This window comes from Panthera onca, chromosome F1 (assembly GCF_046562875.1).
Source record: "Panthera onca isolate mPanOnc1 chromosome F1, mPanOnc1 haplotype 2, whole genome shotgun sequence".
NCBI lineage: Eukaryota > Metazoa > Chordata > Mammalia > Carnivora > Felidae > Panthera > Panthera onca.
The window spans coordinates 59,983,485-60,004,419 of NC_138355.1; positions in this window are offsets into that span (position 1 = coordinate 59,983,485).

Genomic DNA, 20,935 nt, shown 5'->3' on the forward strand with positions numbered 1-20,935 from the left:
TTATTCATTTTGGAGAGAGAGAGAGAGAGAGAGCGCACGCTAGTGGGTGAGGGGCAGAGAGAGGGAGACACAGAATCCAAAGTAGGCTCCAGGCTCTCAGCTGTCAGCACAGAGCCCAACATGGGGCTCGAACTCATGGACCTCGAGATCATGACCTGAGCTGAAGTCGGATGCTTAACCGATTGAGCCACCCAAGCGCCCTTGTTCACTTTTATTTCTCAGTAGTGTCCATTTGTTTGGTTATACCCAACTTGTTTATTCATTCACCTATTGATGGACTTGGGGTTGCTTTCAGTTTGGGGCTTTTACAAACAAAACTGTTTTGAACTTTCATGCACAAGCCTTTGTATAGACATATATTTTTTATATCTCTTAGTAAACGCCTAGAGTTGGCATTGTTGTATCAGAAGATAGGTGTTTTATTACCTTCAAAGATAGGTGGTTGTACCATTTTACACTCTTACCAACAATGCATAACATTTCTGGTTGTTACATACTCTCCTCAACACTTTGTATTGTCAGCCATTTTAATTTTAGCTGTTTTCATGATTCTGTAGTCGTAACCCATTGATTTTAGTTTGCTTTTTTCCTGATAACTAATGATGTTGAGCATATTTTTATGTGCTAGTGGATCATTCATGCATCTTCTTTTGTGAAGTTTTTGTTTAGGCTTTTGTTCATTTTCGAATTGGGTTACTTTCTTGTTGTTGAATTGTAAGAGTTCTTTATATATTCTGGATACAAGCACTTTGTCATATGTGTGTGTATGTGTATATGTATATATATGTCCATGTGTCTGTATGCACACACACACACACACACACACACACACACACATGAAGCATATATATATGTATATGTACGTATATATATAGTGAGTATTTCATCGTGTTTATCCTGGTCTTGATAGATAGACTTTTTGTGACAGAACCACTATAAAGATTGCATTTAGAGGACTTCATTATTTGAAGTAAGTCTTTATGAGATTATTTTTATAAAGCAACCAACTAAAGACAGATTTATTTGATTTCCATATAAATGGTTTGCCTACTGAAAGGCTGCATAATCCTAAATTATAGTTGCTACACATAAAAAAGAACCACTCGTTCCCCAACATAACTACTAATGACTCTGTAACTGTAAATGATCAAAAATTTAAAAAGCAACACTTATTTTATCAAATGTCCTGAGATGTTTCTCCTGGAGAGGCGTAAATGTATATGGTTCAATGTAAAGTAACTCCATAGACCGATATTAACACAGTGGAGAGAAGTAATGTTGGTAAATACCGTGTGCTACTTTGAAATATTGCTCACACAACATATAGAGTTTGAATACAATTTCTTTGGCTAGCGAAAACACCATTAACAAAAGATAATTAAATAATTATGGACTGCAGTAGAATCATAGACGTGTAGAAATTTAGACCTGGAAAGAAATCTAGAGACCATTTAGCCCAATATTCTCCTCTCACAATTGAATAAATGGAGGCAGAATAATGTAATAACCATTGTAGAACTACAGCAACATAAAGGGATTGCCAAGCAAGGCGTACATGGTTTGTATACAATGTACTATACTCTAGAGAGAGGTTATACCACACTATATAGATAGATTATACTATGCTACATCTACATATAAAATGTGAAGATATCATGGTGATGATGATGATGATGATGAAGAAGAAACAGAAGATTCTTGCTATTCTTTGGTATACCTTCCCCCAGGGAATCCTATATTTTAAGATATCATACTGTTTGTTAAAGGAGGTTATAACTAGACATGAGTTATCTGGGTTGGGTTCCAGATTAGACCACCCCCAAGTGCACTATTTCTTAACGAGTCTGTATACTTTTCCATAGTTGTACTGCACTTATTCAAGGAAATGAAGGAGTAAATGGTACTTAGCTTCCTGGAGGGCCCTTGGAAAATAGCGAAGTTTGGAGTTAACATAGAAAGTCCCCAGCTTTGGGTGGTTCTACCCCCACTGTTTCACATTTCCAGAATTCAGTCAATTTCCCAGATATTACCACTCTGTGCATTGAAAGGAAGCTCAAAGACACAAATGAATGCACGACATTCTTGCATCCTCAATAATTGTGTCACTGCCTTGCTTCTGAATGTCCCTCAGTGCCCACTGAATGAAGTTCATGCTTCTTAAATGAGAGGATTTAGGAGGAGGTCCTGGCGCGGTGACTGGCACACAGTAGGGTACAATAAATATTAGCTCCCAACCTTTGTTTGTGGCAGTGGTGTTAACTTTTCAGGGAGGATTTTTTTCCACATTGAACCAGGTCTACTCAGATAAGCTCTCTCGCTGTGCTGGAAGGGGCCTTGTTTCTAAACTAGTGCTTCGCTAAGAGGACAGACACCCCTTTTAAAATCTTAGTTTTAGTGAGGACAGTCTCAGTGCCAATACCCTGCATTGAACAAGCCCAAGGCATAATCATCGTTTACCAGGTGGGGACTGGAGTTGCCCTGATTAACCAAGGCTGATGCATACTGCCTGCTGTTCAAGTGTAGCTAAGCAAGCTTGCTTCTCCGTTTCAGCCTCTCTTTCGTTTGTAGCACGTGCAATTTTCCTTTTGTTTCATGCTCCCTCAGCTATGATTTAAAAGAGTATTTCCTGGGGCACCTGGGTAGCTCAGTTGGTTAAGTGTCTGACTTTGGCTGAGGTCATGATCTTGCGATTTGTGGATCTGAGCCCCGTGTCGGGCTCTGTGCTGACAGCTCAGAGCCTGGAGCCTGCTTAGGATTTTATGTCTCTCTCTTTCTCTGCCCCTCCTCCACTCATCCTCTTTCTCTCTCTCAAAAATAAATAAACATTAAAAAAAATTTTAGAGAGTATTTCTTAGATTTTACCCAGCATTTTGAGATGCTTAGAGCTGAAAGATTGCCAGATATTTTTTGTCCTCCTTCTAGCTGGAAACGGAACTCTCTCAAAGTCTTTCTTTTTAAGACCTTCACATTTGGCTTTTATTCAGAATAAAGCTTTGAGGTATTTTTTTTTTCCATTTTGAAGAAAAATACATAATGAAAGCACGAAGCCTGAAAATCTGAATGAAAATGAAATGAGTGCATACATTTAAAAGGGATAGAATCCTTGGCTTGCTTAATACAATAAGCAGTTTGCTCTCCAAGTGCTAGGGGAGGCCTCATAACGTGGTGGAAGAAAATGGATTTTTGCCTTCTGGGTTTGAGTTTTTGCCCTTCTTTTTACTCTTTATTTAACCCTGGTTATGTAATTTACCCCCTGAGAGACTTCGTTTTCACCTTTAAAATGGGAACAATGATACTTGTTTAACTCCCTTGCAGGGTTATTATGAGGGTCAGATAAAATAATGTGCAGTAGGTCACAGCTTTCTGAGGTCTGTAGAACACAATGCAAATCATAGTGACTACTAGGCACGTTCACACAGTAACAGGACAGGCGAATTGCACTTACTTCTAGTTCGTGTATTGAAAGTTTCTGAGAATTTTGGGTTGGGCTGACCCAGTTGCTAATATTTTTTTTTTTTTAGTTTGTTTATTTATTTTGAGAGTGGTGGGGGGCAGAGAGGGAGAGAGAGGGAGAATCCCAAACAGGCTCCAAGCTCTGAGCTGTCAGCACAGAGCCTGATGCGGGGCTGGAACCCACGAACCGTGAGATCATGACCTGAGCTCAAGACAAGAGTCAGACGCTTAACTGACTGAGCCCTCCAGGCAGCCCTAATGGTTTTTTTAAGAAAAGCTAAAGGCTGGATTAAACTCTTCACAGAATACTATGATTAAATTATGTTGAGCATCTTATTCCCTATGTCCTGGATCAAGCTTGTTATCCTAGATGTAGGGAATAAGATAGAATTCTTAAAGTTATAGGAAATATGAGTAGACATATATTAGGAATAGATAAATTCCTTGGGTTAATGGAAAAAGAGCTCCTTCCTTTCCTCATCCAAGAGCAAGGACTTCTATGATTTGGGTTCTGTGCCATTGTTTTTATGATTTCTCTCTTCTAACTAAGAATTCTTACACTCTGGGCAAGATATACACCAAGATAGTTGAGAATTTTGGCTGCTGTATAAAAAGGAAAGTAATAGTAATTTTAAATTGTGGTAAAATAGACGTAGCTGTCTGAACCCCGTACTACTGGGATTTTACGGAAGCTGCCTCACATAGGCATGAGAGGTCTTTAACTCTATTTTCAGCCCTTCTTCCCTCTCAAGAGAGTGTGAGGTGGGGCTGAAAATTCCAAGCTTCTAGTCATGGCTTGATCTTTCCAATGGCCAGCTCTCATCCAAAAGCCATCCAGGAGCTCGCTTATTGGAACAAAAGACACACCTATCACCCAGGAAATTGCGAGAGTTTCAGGAGCCCTGTGTCAGGAACTGGGGTCAAAGACCAAATATCAGAACAAAAGATGTTCTTAGTGCTTTTATCATTTAGGAAATGACAAGGGTTTTAGGAGCCCCGTGTCAGAAACTGGAGAAATATATATGTATATATTTCTTAAAAATGTTTTTTAAAAAAGATTCTATCTATCTACCTACCTATCTATCTATCTATCTATCTACCTGCCTATTTATCTATCTATTTTTTATGTAATCTTCATCCCCAACATGGGGCTCAAACTCACAACCTCAAGATCAAAACTCACGTGCTCTACTGACTGAGCCAGCCAGGAGCCCCCCAATATATATATTTCTTATTATAAATCACAATATCACAGTGTTAGTGTTCTCAAAAGTGAGCTTAAGGATAACTTCCTCAGAGAGACCTCCCCTGATCCCAAAGTCAAGGGCTGCGTCCCTGTTGTGTTAGGCTTTTCTTCAGTGCTACAAATCACAACCAGTGCCTAGGACACGGTGGATGTTCAATAAACATTTCTGGAATAAGTGAGTTTTGATCAATAGCATTTGTGAGACTAACCTCTCTCGCTCTCCTTCTCTGTCTACTCCTCTCTCTACTATCAGTTTCCTTTTTCTAACACACCTACTACCTACAGTTGGGATACATAGTGTGTTGGTGGATGGATGTCAGAGTGGCTACAACATTTCCCGGCAGGAGAGAAGTCTCTCATTTTTGCACTTCTCAACGGCTGCCATTGACAAAGCAATGGCATCCTTCTGCTCCCAGAAGTTTGCCTTTCCACCTTGTTCCACCGGAATGTGCCTGTCAAACTCTACGGAGAAAGTTGTTCCTGTCTTCATCTTGCAATGAAAATACACTTGAACTCGTTTTCTACTTTAAATTAGCCACTAGAGGGGGCAGTGACCTGCTCCGTTAGGGCACCTGAAATGCACCTGTAGGATATGAAGGCTAAACGGGTCTTAGTGATCTCCTCGGCCAACTTCTCCAGTTTTATAAACAAACAGAGAGACGAAGGGACTTGCCTAAGGTTACAGAGTTGGCCAGTGGCAAAACCCAGATCACTTACTTTTCCTTCCAGCCTTCCTCTTTGTAGCACACTGTCTCCTGCCCGCCAGTCCCTGGAGGATTCGTGTGGGGTCCACCGAGAGATCACTTCTGACGAGGCTGGTGAACTTGCCAAGAATTCCTGGGACTGCCAATGTCATCATCCAAGTTTATTAATGGTCCATATCTATGCATGTGGGCCGGAGGGAGGAGTAGCATGATGTAATGGCAACCGTGCTGAATGCCAGCGCTTAGAGAAAGCAAGATGTAGTGAAGGGTGCCGGTGCGAGCTATTGCCTTTTAGTTCCACAAAAGAGCAGCCTTTCCTATTACCCCTGATTCTTGTAACCACTTGTCCTCCCCTCCCCTACTCGCAGAGGCATGGGTCAGCAACACAGGTCGGCCTAACCACGGATTCCTGTCCCTCCCAGACACCGTGATGGTTCAGGAGAGCTCTATTAGGAAATCCAGCCGGGTCTGTTAGAGTCCTTTCCCTGACACTTCTGAGTTTGCAATTGAAGGAATAGCTGTCGTGTCTCGGGGGGCATGACGCCAGAAGAATGAGAAGCACTGGACAAGCATGGACAGCCTCCTAACCAAATAGAGAAGACTTGCAACCAGAAGAGGTGAGAGAGTGAAGCATAGAGCCAGAGACAAAAGCCACATGGAGGAACGAATCCTAATTTCAGTCCGTTAGCCCTGGCTCCTACAGCTCCTCAGGCTTTTGAGTCGCCTTAGTTATTATTCCTACCTACACCAGCCTATCAATTCCCACTTTTTTTTTTGTTGCTTAAAGGTAGTTTGAGTTAGATTTTTGTCACAGTGAAGAATTTGGACTACTACAGAGACTGTGCAAACTTGGGGTAGGGTCATAACACCATGCCTCTGACCCTAACCTAAAGATCAAGCCAAGAGTCCCATCTTTCGATACCAGACTCATGGGTAAGTAGTGATTAGTTTATTTTTAAATATTTCCTCCCTGTTGCCTGTCCTGGTTAGCTCAACCAGGAAGAACATGTTGTTAGTGAGGCCAGGTTGCATGGGTCATGTGGTTCAGTTAGTTCTGTTCTGTCTATAGCATAAGACTTACCCCTAAAAACATCCATCTGTTTTGCAACCCGTGACCTTGACCATGTTGTGAACCAGTGTGCCTCAGTGCATATCGACACTATCTCTGGGAAGGAGAGTGAGGTAGTAGAAGGAGCACTGGACTGAGACTTGGGTGATAGCGTTCTGGTTCCAACTCCAGCATTTCCTCATTGGAAGACAGGCCCCGCCCCCCCCCCCCCCCCCCCAAGTGAGTCATTTAACTTCTTTGGGCTTCATTTTACCAGGTTACAAAAATTATGATATTTGACCAGTGTGATCCTAAGATATCATCTGGCTTTAAAATGGCATTATTCTCAAAGAGCAAGTGAAGACAAGTCAGTCCAACTTGTTCTTGTCCCAAAAAAAGATAAATCACATTCAACCCCCACTGTTTTTTCATCGGTCCTCAGGGCAGACTAAGTAAGGAATCATTAAACATCTTTCAAATAGAAGTTTCTGCTTCTGGCATCAAAGTGCAACCCTGCACTCCTTGGCGAACGACTTGTTACCCTTAGGGCTGATTCTTAAATATGCCAGGGAAAGCCAATCCCTTCTGTAATAAGCAATGATTGCGAATCAACAGTTCTTCACTTCAGGGCTCGGGAGCAGGAGTTTTCCTCACAGTCTCACCTCCGCCACCCTGGCTCCCTTTGATACCTCTACCTCCCAAACTGTGAAGGCTGACGGTTGCTAGGAGACCAGAGCTGAGGCAGCAGGCAGCGATCCAGGGGCCTCAGCTCACTGGGGAAGCTAGCCGGATGAACACAACCATTGAGTAAGTAGAGGAGGAAATCCCTCCTGGATTCCTGATCCAGTTTTTCAAAACTGAGTTCAAGTACAAGTGGGGGCTGGCTGGGGAAGAGAAAGGAAGAACTTTGGGGGAAGAGCTTATAGATAAGAGGCAGAGATGCAGGATGAGGCACCAATACGAGCTAACTTCCATGAGGTTGTGTAGATGGCAACGAAACCAAAGGCTTGTTGCTCGGAGGAAATAATGGCAGAAGGAGTCATTTTGATTGAAGCTCCTGGGGAATTGGATTGGAACTCACAGTTCCCTGCTTTCCTCAGATCCAGCATGGTGGTCAAATGCTTGTGGCTACTGAGATCCACATGACTGAGGCCATCCTTCCTGGGCCTGAGCTTGTCTCTGGGAAGCACTGAAGCTCATCCAAATGCAGATGTATTTCAATTGCTCCAGAAGGCAAGAGGCTCATCCAATAGAGCTCAGCGTTAGGAGGTGGGAACTGATGGGAACCCCCTGGGACACAAGGCTAAGAGGCAAAGGGTGGCCTCCTTATCTGGTTAAGTGCTTGACACTGCACCTGGCACATGGTAAGAGCTAAAATTCTATTGTTCTAGTTACATTCACCTTTACAGATGGGTGTTAACTATTTATCTTCTCCCTCCGACCCCAGATTGTGTCTCTAATTATTTTGAGGTGACTATGGATTACAAACGTCTTTACTTTGTTGTTGTTGTTGCTGTTGTTGTTGTTGTTGTTTTTAGAAAGAGAGAGAATGTGTGAGCAGAGGAAAGGACAGATGGAGAGAGAGAGAATCTTTTTTTTTTCTTTTTAACATTTGGCCATTTTTGAGAGATAGAGTGCAGGTGGGGATGGGACAGAGAGAGAGGGAGACACGGAATCCAAAGCAGGCTCCACACTCTGAGCTGTCAGCACAGAGCCCTTCGTGGGGCTAGAACTCCCAAACCGGGAGATCATAACCTGAGCTGAAGTTGGACGCTCAACCAACTGAGTCAGCCAGGCGCCCCGAGAGAGAGAGAATTTTAAGCAGGCTCCATGCTGGCACGGAGCCTGATGTGGGGCTCGATAGCACAACCCTGGAATCATGATGCGAATGGAAATCAAGAGTGGGACGCTCAACTGACTGAGCCACCCAGACACCCCACAAATGGCTTTAAAATAGGCCTTGTCTTTTAATGCCCCTCAAAAGTCCTCTTTTCCCATTCCTGTCCGTACGTGAGTTTTAGACTCAGAGCCAATCCCCTTCAGACAGTCAACAGTGATGATTCACTCTAACATTTGCCTACATAATTTGCCCATACCTGACAGACCAAAATACTGACTCAACAAAACAGGAACCGCATGCTAACACATTTGGCCAGGAAAAAGCCACCTTCCTTTCATTTCTTGATCTTCAACCGTAGAATGTCTCATGTACGTTGTGGCCTGCCCCAGAAGCCACTGTATCTTGTGGGGGACACTCTGACCTTCAGGCGAACCTATTGATGACCTAGCCTTGACTGCTGACCTGCACAACGTCGACTCCACTTGCGGTTATAGCTTACTGCTCATAGTGGCCACAGAGGCAACAGCAGCACGGTGACAACAAGCTTTGCGTTTAGAAGGGATCACATCCTGGAATGATGTAATGCTTCTGGATGCATGGTGGTTGGGTCACATGAAGTCTGACATCATCCGGAGGTGGGAGCTTCCCAGAATGCTGCCACTGGCAACTTTGCTGGGCAGATTGGCTCCTAGCTCTTTCAGGAGACAGAAAAGCAAACAAATCAGAGCAAAACAAAAGGTATGTGCCAGCTTCAAAAATCTGAGCAGTCAAATCATAAGGGAGAAGAAAGGGAGTTGTAATACTTACTCCAGAGACTCTAAACCCTTACCTCTCAGCATTCAGACACATTTATAATCAAAGGACCTAGGGAGGCTTATCTGGTTCAACCATCTGCCTCTAAGGAAGATTATATCTAAAACTTCAAAGCATGTGAAACTCTCCAGGAGAATGATGGCATATAACCTGCTTTGGTAAGTGGCTCCAGAGTGTCACTACCTTTAGAGCAGTGGCTCTTAGTCGGACTAGCTAGATGTCTAGGGGGAGGGTTTGGACACGTCGCTCCAGCAGAAATTCTTATGCATTCTAAGTGGGTAGAGAGACAGAATCTCGGGGAGAGGAATGTGGGGGTCAGCAAATAAAGCTTCTACAAACTCCCTGGATGGACTAAATATAATATTTTAAAAATACACAGCTTCGCCTTTATTAATCATGGGGATATTTTTTATTATAAAATTTCAAATATAGAGAAAAATTACAGAATACTAAAATACCCATAGATACCTTTCGCTTAAGTTCGCCAATTAATAACATTTTCCATATTTGTTTTTTTTCTTTTTTTTCATACACACAGAGTACATAGAGAAAAATCAAGTGCCCTCTCTCTCTGTCTCTCTCTTTCATGTGTATCTAATTTTTTGAAGAGTTCTGATAAACTGTCCAAATTATTCAAAGCAAATGTCACTGCTTCTTAATCCCCTCCCCGCTGTTGAGAATTTTTTTTTTTTAATGCAGGCATTTGTTCCCGTGTTTGGTTCTCTCGTGCCTGAAGACAAGCGATGCGCTTTTACTGCTGCGGTACAAAAAGAAAATGACTATCACGGCCACAAACATACTTTCTGCCTCTTGATTTTCACCAGAGAGGAAAGGGAAACACTGAGCATGTAACTGGTCCTGGCCATTGTTGGCCAGGATTCAAAGACTTTCAGTTTCCACCTTTTTGTACCAACGAGCAGAGGTTGCTTTTGTGACACAGATCTTCTGTTCTGTCTTCTATTCAGCAGATGTTCCACAAGGACCTTCACAGGCAGAGTGCCTCACTGCTCAGCTCCGAAACCTTCTGTTCCTCCTCTGCCATCTGACTCCCTCAATGTGTGGAGTTTTTAATATAGAAAGATACGCTGCAAAAGTATCTTCTTGCTGGACCCCAACTTAAGCTTCCACCCAGTCACCCCGCTACTCCACCCTGGGTCCTCAAACATCAACATGCTCCAAATATATGGGGTGCATTTCAACTAGAATTAACACCTCACATCAGCAACGGTTCGTTGGGCAACTCTCTGTGGATCAGGATCGAGTCTTGCAGATTCCACACACGATCCTTGCCCTCAGGGAGTTTCTCTGTCCTATCAGAGAGCACAGATATTAAATAAAGACTCTCGTTTGTGATGCAGGTTACATGAGGGGAAGGGCAGGTTTTTAGGGGATCCTACTGCAGGGGAATTTGAGTCTAGTCGAGGTCAGAGAAGTGATCCCTGGGGAAGGGATGTTTGGGTTGAGATCTAAAAAAAGTAGGAGTTTACCAGGAAGCATCAAGCTGGGGATGGGAGTCCGAGTGAAGATCTGAGAAGGAAGAACGTTCCTGTCAGAAGTAGGAGCTTGTACAGAGCCCTGAGGGAAAGAGCGGGTGAGGTACTGTCACAGAACAAGAACAATGAAGTAGGTGCAGCCTCTCGGGGCTAACACCCACAGGGCACGTAGTGGTTTACCACTTACTCTAAGCAAGTCAGGTAGCAGGTGTACATGCAGGAGATCAGTTCCTGCCTCCCCTGCTGAGAGGAAGGGTCTCGAACATGCCCCTCTGGGCCATGCACTTCCTCTCGCAAGTCGGCTTTGGCGTCAACCACTTGGCAGGACAGAGGCAGATGATGTCTCAAAAAGCAGTGCTTTCTGCCATATTTCAGGTGAAGAACGGAGGCTCAGAGAGGATAATTTCCCAGAGGCCATACTCCTGTGCTGACAGGCTCTCCAGCGCTGGTTTCTCAACACCTGAGAAAGGCGGAAGCAGAATATGGGGGGGGGGCATATGAGGGGTACGTGGATAACCTTCTGGATCAAAGAAACACAGACTCATAAGGCTCTGCAGCTGTTGGAAAAGGAGCCCAGATGGTGTTTCTATCCACAGCACATATCAGAGTTCGAGTAAGTTGCCTTTTATCTTAAACATTGCTTTTCATGATCTGTCGGAGCTCTCTGGCTCAACAAATTGTTTCACTTAGTGACGTGTTGGAATTATAATAGAAAATAATCACCTCTGTGTGTATCTATTCTGACAGAATCTTTTCTTTATTCCTACATTCAGAATCATTTTTCTGGCAAATATTGGAAGTCTCTGGGCAGCCAGTCAAAATAGAAATCAAAATCTGAAAAATATTGTCAGACTGCATAAAAAGCAAGATCCTACTATATTTGTTTACAAGAGATGTACTTGACTTTTTATTTTTTACTTTTTTAAAAAAAATGTAAGCTCTATGCCCAATGTGGGGCTCGAACTCACAACCCCAAGATCAAGAGTCACATGCTCCACTGACTGAGCCAGCCAGGTGCCCCGACAAGAGATATACTTTAAGGCCTATTTATATATTTATTTTAGAGACAGAGAGAGTAAGAAAGAGCACGTTTGGGGGAGGGGCAGAGAGAGAGGGAGAGAGAGAATCCCAAGGACGCTTTGGACCACCTGCACAGAGCCCCACGCAGGGCCATGCGACCATGGGATCATGACCTGAGCCAAAATCAAGAGTCAGACCCTTAACCAACTGAGCCACTTAAGTGCCCCAAGAGATGTACTTTAAGCAGAAAGACACAGACAAGTTAAAAGTGAAGTGATGGAAAAAGATTTATATGCAAACACTAATCATAAGAAAGAAGAATAAACAGTAAAAGCAATGGTTCATGAGAGAAAACAGAAACAAGAATGTAAAATGAGTAATCCAAAAGGTGCAATATTTAATTAGCAGTTATTCCAGAAAAAGAAAACAGAGAAAAGGGAGAGAAAGAAATGACCAAAGAGATAATATGAGAACTTTTCATAGGCTTGAAGGCCATACATCTCCAGATGAAAAGGTTCACAAGTGCCTAACACAATAAGTAAGGAACCGAGCCAACTTTTAGAACACGTGAAATAGCATACTGAAAAGCCCCAGAAAGAAAAAGGAGAACATACATAAAAGTTCTGGAATAGGAATGGCATGACACTTCCCAATTACATCATTGAAAATTAGATGACAATGAAGCAATACCTTCAAAAGCAAAAAATAAAAAAATAAATAACAAATAAGAAAAAAATGGTATGTAATCAATCCGGAATTGTACTCATCCAAGCTATCAGTCAACCACGACACTAGATAAAAGATATTTACAGACATGTAAGCTCTCAAAAATTTACTTTGCCTTTTCCAAAAGCTATGGAAACATGCACACCATCAAAAAAGGGAGAGTAAACCAAGAAGTAATCATCCAAGAAACAAAGGATCTAACACAGGAACAAGAGGAATACGGTTCCCGGGATGGAAAATAATGGAAGTGTCCCGGGTTTCTGGTTGAGCACCAAGCCTAGAGCATATCCTGGGCAGGTTGGAGGCAGGCATTAGAGCACACCGGGAACGGTGTCTCCAAGGATGAAGATGGATCTGGGAATGTCTGATACATTTGTACAGGAAACACATCTCATGAGGACGACTCCCCAGCCTTCCTTTGCAGTGAGGAATGGACATGTAACACCATTCAGGCCAGTGAGAGGCAAGTTGCATTCAACTGGGTGGAAATGCTAGTTAAAGTACTGTTTCCCAGTGAAAAATCAAAGATTAGCTGTTATAGTCACTGTGTTGGTCCTTGACCCTTCCTTCCAGTTGGAATGAGGATGTATCTGGAGGATGTGGAGGAGCCATCTTGAGAACATGAGAACAAAAGCCAGACTCTAAGGATTTGACAGTATAAGGATCAAGGATTCTGGAACATGGATGATACCATGACAGAAGGAGTGTTTCCCAAAGGATGGTGGGAATAGGGTCATTTTCAGTGGAATTTATACAGATTGGCATTAGATAACATTGAATAATACACACCAAAATCCAATCATCATTACTACCATTTTTCTTTGCGAAAATGACTGCTTTGCTTAGTGCGCAAATAGACCAAACGATTTATTGCCACCACCTTCAAGGTAGGGGCAATGCAAAGATTCCATTTTCATAAGCCAGAATGAAAGAATATAGAATTATTTTGATAATGGAAAACGTATACAGCACGTAACTAAGAAAAATAATTTTTGGAAAATCACTGTTTAACCAAATAGTCACAACACAAGGAAAGAGAGGACAGAGAGAGGTGTAGGAGGCAAAATCAACTTGCATATGGCCCTATGGCAGTCACTGTGGTGTCCTTGTGCTGTCCTGGAGAAACAGAAAAGAAATAACAGTTACTCCCGTTCCAACATCTATTTCTTCAAAGATAATCCTGCTTTCCAGGATTAAATTATGAAAACGATATCCTTTCGCCTCATCAAACTGGTTAGTCTTTCAAAGTTCCTCCCATCCGCCTCTTCTCCTGCCTCAAAAAGCTTTTGAAAATAAATGAGCTGAGGCATATTATTCATCTCTTCTGGTCTCTATGCGACTTTCCTGTCTAACGCTTAACCTCAGACCCTGGGGAATCGAGTGTCCCTCCCCAATCAGATTTGATGAAACAGCAAGAGGTTTTCAGAGGAATACTGAACAATCTAATTGCTGGCAGCAAGAACAAAGGCTCAACGTCTAGTTTTCCACGTGTGGGTGGATTCTGTCCACACAGATACCATTTAAATTTTCATTTTAAATCCTTTGAGTTCCCCCAAAGAAGATATTTAATGAACCGTGAGAGCTGGTGACAATTTTAATTATTCACAATCTCCTTTTCTTAGTAAAATGATCCATGCTTCCAAAAGAAGGAGGGAAACTACCAACAATTTGCCAGGCACTGTACCTCCTTTAATTTGTACAACCATCTCAAGGAGCAGTATTATCATTGGTGGTCAAGCTGGGGCTCACAGAAGTAGGTAACTTGGCCAAGTCAGCTTGCTTAGCTATTAAGTGGCAAAGTTGGGATTGAAACTCAGGTGTGCTTGACCCTAATTTATTTTTATTTACTTATTTATTTGTTTGTTTGTTTGTTTATTTACTTATTTTTTGCTATTCCTCTGCACTGGGTATTTCATCACCTTCAATGCTGTAGAATTTCACCCAGTGACCCGCTGGTCCTTTTGCTGAGAGATTGACCACAGGGCCTTTACAGAAGTGATCACTGAACTGATGATATCAGCTGCCCCTATCCTTCCTTTAGACTTATTGGCTGACTGCCCCTCAGTGCAAAAAACCCTGTACCAGGAGGGAGAAAACAAGAGAAATAGCAGAGAGGGTCTTTAGTCTCAAGGTACCCAAATCTTTTTTTTTTTTTTTTTAACTTTTTAAATGTTTATTTATTTTTGAGAGAGAGAGAGAGAGAGAGAGACAGAGAGAGACAGAGACAGAGACAGAATCTCAAGCAGGCTCCAGGCTCTGAATTGTCAGCATGGAACCCAATGTGGGGCTTGAACTCAGGAACTGTGAGGTCATGACCTTGGCCGAAGTTGGATGCTTAACTGACACAGCCACCCCAGGTGCACCTTAAGGTACACAAATCTAAATGGAGGAAGAGAATATGTAAAGAAACTTTATTTGTCACCAGATGCTAATTAATAAGCCAGAGACAGCTTGGTTTCTTTTCTTTTTTTCCTCTATTCTAAAGATAGCAACCACACATTGTAAGAAAATCTTCCTTAATCCCATCTTTTGACATATTTCTTTTAACTCTTGTTTTTCTTTTCTTTTTAATTTTTTTTAATGTTTATTAATTTTTGAGAGAGAGAGAGGGAGAGACAGACAGACAGACAGACAGAGCATGAGCAGGGGAAGGGCAGAGAGTGAGAGAGGGAGAGAGAGAAACAGAATCTGAAGCAGGCTCCATCCAGGCCCTGAGCTGCCAGCACAGAGCCTGACACGGGGCTCAAACCCAGGAACCGTGAGACCATGACCTGAGCCGAAGTTGGATGCTTAACCGACTGAGCCACCCAAGCACCCCTAACTTTTGTTTTGCAATGCACTTGTATACATGTATTTAGACATTTAATTGAACGATATTTGTGTGTACTTGTACGTACTGTGTTTTACTCACTGTTGTGTTATGGGCCCAGCAGACAGTTGCTGCCACCAGCATGGAGGCGTTAGTGCAGGGACACAGGAGGCAGACACAACTTCTGCTGCCCTTCCAGGCACAGCGGGCAGGTCCCCTGTGCTTGGGCACAAGCCACACAACTCTGCCATGCACAGAAGTGGCACTCACTCTCGGCAACCCTGCAGAAACTAAGTGGAGCTCCAGAGATGATTTATTTGATTTTATTTATTTTATTTTTTAATGTTTCTTTATTTATTTGGTGGAGGGTAACAAGGGGCAGATCGAGAGAGAGAGAGAGAGAGAGAGAGAGAGAGAGAAGAGAGAATCCCAAGCAGGCTCCACGCTGTCAGTGCAGAGCCAGATGTGGGGCTTGATCTCGCAAACCATTGAGATCATGACCTGAGCCTGAATCAAGAGTGGGGTGCTCAACCAACTGAGCCACCAGGTGCCCCCAAGATGATTTTTTAAACTCCTTAATGCCTAGATGATGTATCTGAGAAAAACCATACTTGACATAAAAAAGGAACATCCAACCTTGCGTGTATGAAGCCCTTGTCTTCTGATAAAATAATTCCAGTGACTTACTTCTGCATAATACACCCACCCGAGTTTGTTTACAAAATACTTTCACATACATTAGTTTACTTTTTAAAATCTTTTTAAAAATTTTATTTGAGAGAGAACGAGCATGAGCGGGAAAGAGGGGCAGAGGGAGAGGGAGAGAGACAGAGAATCCCAAGCAGGTTCCACACTGTCAGCACAGAGCCCAATGGGGGCTCGAACCCATGAACCACGAGATCTTGACCTGAGCCAAAATCAAGAGTTGGATGGTCAGCCGACCGAGCCACCCAGGTGCCCCCATTACTTTATTTGCATAAATGTAGGCCTTTCTCATTTGTCATCCCATTATAGAATGCTGCTTTCCTGGCTCAAAAATAAAATACCAAGGGGAGAGTGTGGACTGTACGTATCTGAGATTCGGGTAGGGCTTTGGCTGTGGTAGCTACTGCCGGTATCCGGAGATGTTCCCTGGGCTCTCCCAACTGCATCCCGTATGACACTGGACTCTGGAGAAGGTGGGCCAAGCACGTGCCCAGTTTTAGCTGAACAAGCGGGGAATGTGCCTTTGCCAAACTGTCCCCTGTTGCAGAGATCGGACCATACATTCTCAGTGCCATTCACAACAATAGCAACAACAGATGCTACATACTAGGCACTTCCACAATCTTATCTCATCTATTTCTCACAACAGCCCCGAGAGGGAAGAATTATGATCCTGATTTTCTATATGGGGAAACTGGACCAAGCAAAGGCAAACAACTTCCCAACGCTCCACAGTTGGTAAGCGTTAGAAGCAGAATTTGAGGGACTCTTGGGTGGCTCAGTCGGTTAAGTATCCGACTTCAGCTCAGGTCACGGTCTCACGGTTCATGAGTTCGAGCCCCGTGTTGGGCTCTCTATTGTCAGCACAGAGCCTGATTTGGATCTTCTGTCTCCCTCTCTCTCTGCCCCTCTCGCTCTTTCTCTCAAAAATAAATAATAAATAATATAAACATTAAAAGAAAAAAGAAGCAGAATTTGGACTCAGGTCTGTCTATCAAGCGTTAAAGCCCCTGGCATGGAGCTTCCTCCCCCAGCCCCACACCATCTCACCAGATTCTATTTTCTTTCCCTATTTCCATCCCGTTCCTCAGGGAATCACTCCTGGACTATTCCCAAAGTCCAAATTCTTGTTTCTTTACTAAGAAAAGCCAGCAGACCCTTGAAGAAGTTCAGGAGAATAAAAGGGCCGTCTGTAACAGGATCCCAGTTCCTTAGAAAGCATCTGTGGCAACTTTATTGTGACGCTTTTTCTCTTCTCCTAATGCACATATTACCTCAACACTTAGAGCCACTGTACGCGATAGGTATCACTCTTCCCTCTTACAAGAGGAAAGCGGTGTCATGGTAAAATAATTTGTCCAAGACTGCAGTTTTTAAGTAGTGGAGATAGAATTTTTAATCACATCCCTTTGATTTGAAAACTACTGTTCTTTGCTATTCTTAAAATGTACCAGAAATTCCAACATCTGTCCTTCTAAACCATGTTTCTCCCAACTGACTCATGCCCCTGGGAACACAAAAATCCTTTTTCAGACCACATGTCCGGAGTTTGGGTTAGAAAAACAAGGTCAAAGACAAGCAGCCTTGGAAGTAGGGACTGAGCCCGTGTTGCCTCCTGCCCTTCTTCGTCGGTGAACTTCTCCAGTTGGAGGGTGTCACAGCGGGAGCGATGGTTGGCGGCCAGGAGTGGCCTCGGCGTATCCTTCGTGAGCTGGGCTAATTGCGGCTCTGAGGGAACACAGCCCTTTCTGAGTGAACAGAGATACAAACCACAAAGCGAACAGTCAACTGCTACTTTAGTACTATTTTATTTGTATTTTTTTAGCCGTCTGCAGGCTCTGGGTTAACCCTCTCCTGGTTTAGCTTCTGCCGTCGGGCTCTCCCTACAGCCCAGAAGCCACACCTCAGCAAGGATGGCTGTCAGGCACAGCCCTCTCTCACTCTTGCTCAGGGTGAGCTCTGCTCTAGGGAGATGCACCTGATGTTTTGGGGCTCCTGTGAACGCTGCCTGGCAGAGGGCTGAGCACAGAAGAGCTTGTGCTCGGAAACGGCTAGAGCCATGAAAGCACAGCGCCCCTTCCCTGGTCTCGTCCTCCCTTGCCTCTCTTTACTTCTGGAGGAGCGAGGCCGCTAGGCACAGAGTTGCTTAGTCACCTGCTTCCTGCAATTCTTCTATGTGGCAATTGTAGGGCTGATGTTCCCGGGAAGCCTCCCAGAGACACCTGACCGTGTGCAGACAGTAGAAGATACACTGGTGATCATGATTTCATCATGTTTGTGGCTTCTATTTGTTGACTAAGAATCCTTCCCGCAGGCCATCGTCTGCCTTGCGATCCTGTAACTAAGTGGGCAGCTTTCACACGTGTCAGAAACTCAACTCAGTTTCTGGGTGTTCTGTTTACACCGGATTGCTTCCTCTACGTTGTGGGTGAAGCAAGCAGAGATCGTCCACTTGAGAGCTAACGCCTGGGAAGAGAGAGCCACTCACTGGCTCTGTCTGAGGGTTGAAGGCGTGAAGGAAAAAGATTCCCGCCCAGACTGAAACGTGGAGGTGACTTCTCAAAGGTGATTTCTTGTGAAAGTCATGGCCATCTGGAGGCAAGGGCTGGGTGCCCTGCGGTCCCATCTCTGCCAATGGAGTGCGAGTGTCCGTGGAGGCCAAAGCATGAGGGCAACGGCCTGTGTGAGAAAAGACACAGCGATGTCTTTTAAAATCTATTTTTCTTAGGGGCGCCTGCGTGGCTCAGTCAGTTAAGTGTCGGACTCTTGATTTCAGCTCAGGTCATGATCTCACAGTTCGTGGGTTCGAGCCCCGCATCGGGCTCTGCACTGACATCACAGAGCCTGCTTGAGATTCTATCTCTCTCTGCCCCTCCCCCCACTTATGCGTGCTCTCATTCTCTCTCTCCTCTCTCTCAAATAAAAATAAACATTAAAAATTTTTTTAGGGGGTGCCTGGGTGGCTCCGTCGGTTAAGCGTCCAACTTTGGCTCAGGTCATGATCTCACAGTTTGTGAGTTTGAGCCCCGCGTCAGGCTCTGTGCTGACAGCTCAGAGCCTGGAGCCTGCTTCAGATTCTGTGTCTCGCTCTCTCTCTCTGCCCCTCCTCTGTTCATGCTCTGTCTCAAAAATAAATTTAAAAAAAAATTTAAAAAATTAAAAAAAATGTTTTTAAGTTTTTTTCTTAGACCACTTGGTTGCATTTTTGGTTTAGCAAGACCCAAACCTGGCGGGTGAGGCAATGGCTGCTGACTGAGACCTTGGTATTGAAGACGGATCTGGATCGCCAGGGGCCATCCCAGAGCTCTCTTGGACTGAAGCAGACCCAGAAAGGAAGGTTTAATCCTCATTAGGCTAGCACTGTGGCAAGTAGGACAGGTCAGGCCCAGCAGGAGGGAGTTCGACCCATACCAATGGAGCAACTTTGCCTTGCACTAGTGACCCTGGCATTTGTAATCACCACTAAAAGCTAGCCTCGCCTGTGTGGCCTCAGTGAGTCATTCCTAACCCCTTTTTAAAAATACGTGACTTTTCCATACATGCAGCAAGAGCTCAAGGGAGTAAAGAACAACCAGGCTATTCTCGCATGAGTTTTAGGGTCTGTTTTTTTTTTTAAATGTTTATTTATTTATTTTTTTGAGAGAGAGATAGACAGACAGACAGAGACAGCACGAGTGGGGAAGGGGCAGAGAGAGAGGGAGACACAGAATCCCAAGCAGGCTCCAGGCTCCGAGCCGTCAGCACAGAGCCCGACGTGAGGCTCGAACTCACGGACCGCGAGATCATGACCTGAGCTGAAGCTGGATGCTTAACCACCAGAGCCACCCAGGCACCCCAAGAGTATTTATTAGTTCTGCTATGTGATTGCTGGGAGTGCAGGAGACATGCTTTCTCTCATCTTTCCCCTCGCTTTGGATGTATTTCTACACGTTCATGTCTGCTTATTTATTAAGTTATAATTATGTCTTTCCAAGAACTGTCAATGTTGCCATCATGGAATGGGACACTTTAGGATCTTGACATGGTGAGGGGCGCTGAGAAGTGAGAAGAACACTCCTGGGCGGGCAGCTTCAGACTAGAACAGTAAACAAGGTAAACACTTGGAATCCTAACTCCCTGATTTTTTTGAAATAGGCTTTGTTTGTTTTTTTTTTTTTTAGAGCAGTTTTAGGTTCACAGCAAAATGGAGCAGGAAGTACAGAGAGCTCCTATACACCCCTGTCCCCATACACACAGCCTTCCCCACCATCAACATGCCCCGCTAGACCTGTACAATTGTTACAATCAATGAAACCTACATTGACACATTATTATCCCCCAAAGTCCATTGTTTACACTAGGAATCACTCTACCCTCCTTATTTTTCACGTGGGGTCCAACGTGCAAGCTCAATGCCAGCATACACATCAAGTTGACCCACAGATGAAGCGGCCTCTGGAGCACCTGTCTCTGCAAAACCCTGATGCTCGCTCCCCGGTCCCCTCAGTGGCTACATCCACGGCTGTCCGTGATTCCCCATCTGTGGCCTGTACTGCCAAGGCAAGCCCAAGGTCTGGGATTTTTCCAGCTCCCGCCCCACATCAGAACTTTTAATTATGTCTCTTCTCCCTGGGAAGAAGTTCAGTGCTTCTCAAGGTCATATGTGGTTATTTATACACAAATGTGGGCAAGGTGCTAATGAGTGATATTGGAGGCAAGAGAAAGCTACAGGAGGCAACGCTCACCCAAAGGAAGGACACTCACATCCTGTGAATTTTAAGAAGCAGGCTCGGGCAAGCCAGAGGGGTAGATATCTCCGGGCTGGCAAGCTTTGGAGTTCCTCTCAAATCACACCAGACGCGAGGCCACCTACTCTACCTTTGCAGAGAGAGCCCTTTATTTTTCATATCTATCATTTCCTTCACTACTTTAGATTTGAAACGCAAGGAGTAGGATTGTTTAGGATAACTCTTGTCCTTGCTCACCTGCCTGCCTCTGTTCCTTCCTTCTTTCTTTCATTTCACTTCTTCATTTTCCAAATGACTCGATTCGGGTCTCCTTGGATTATCGACTTTCGGGCAGTGGTGAGCTAGTAATGT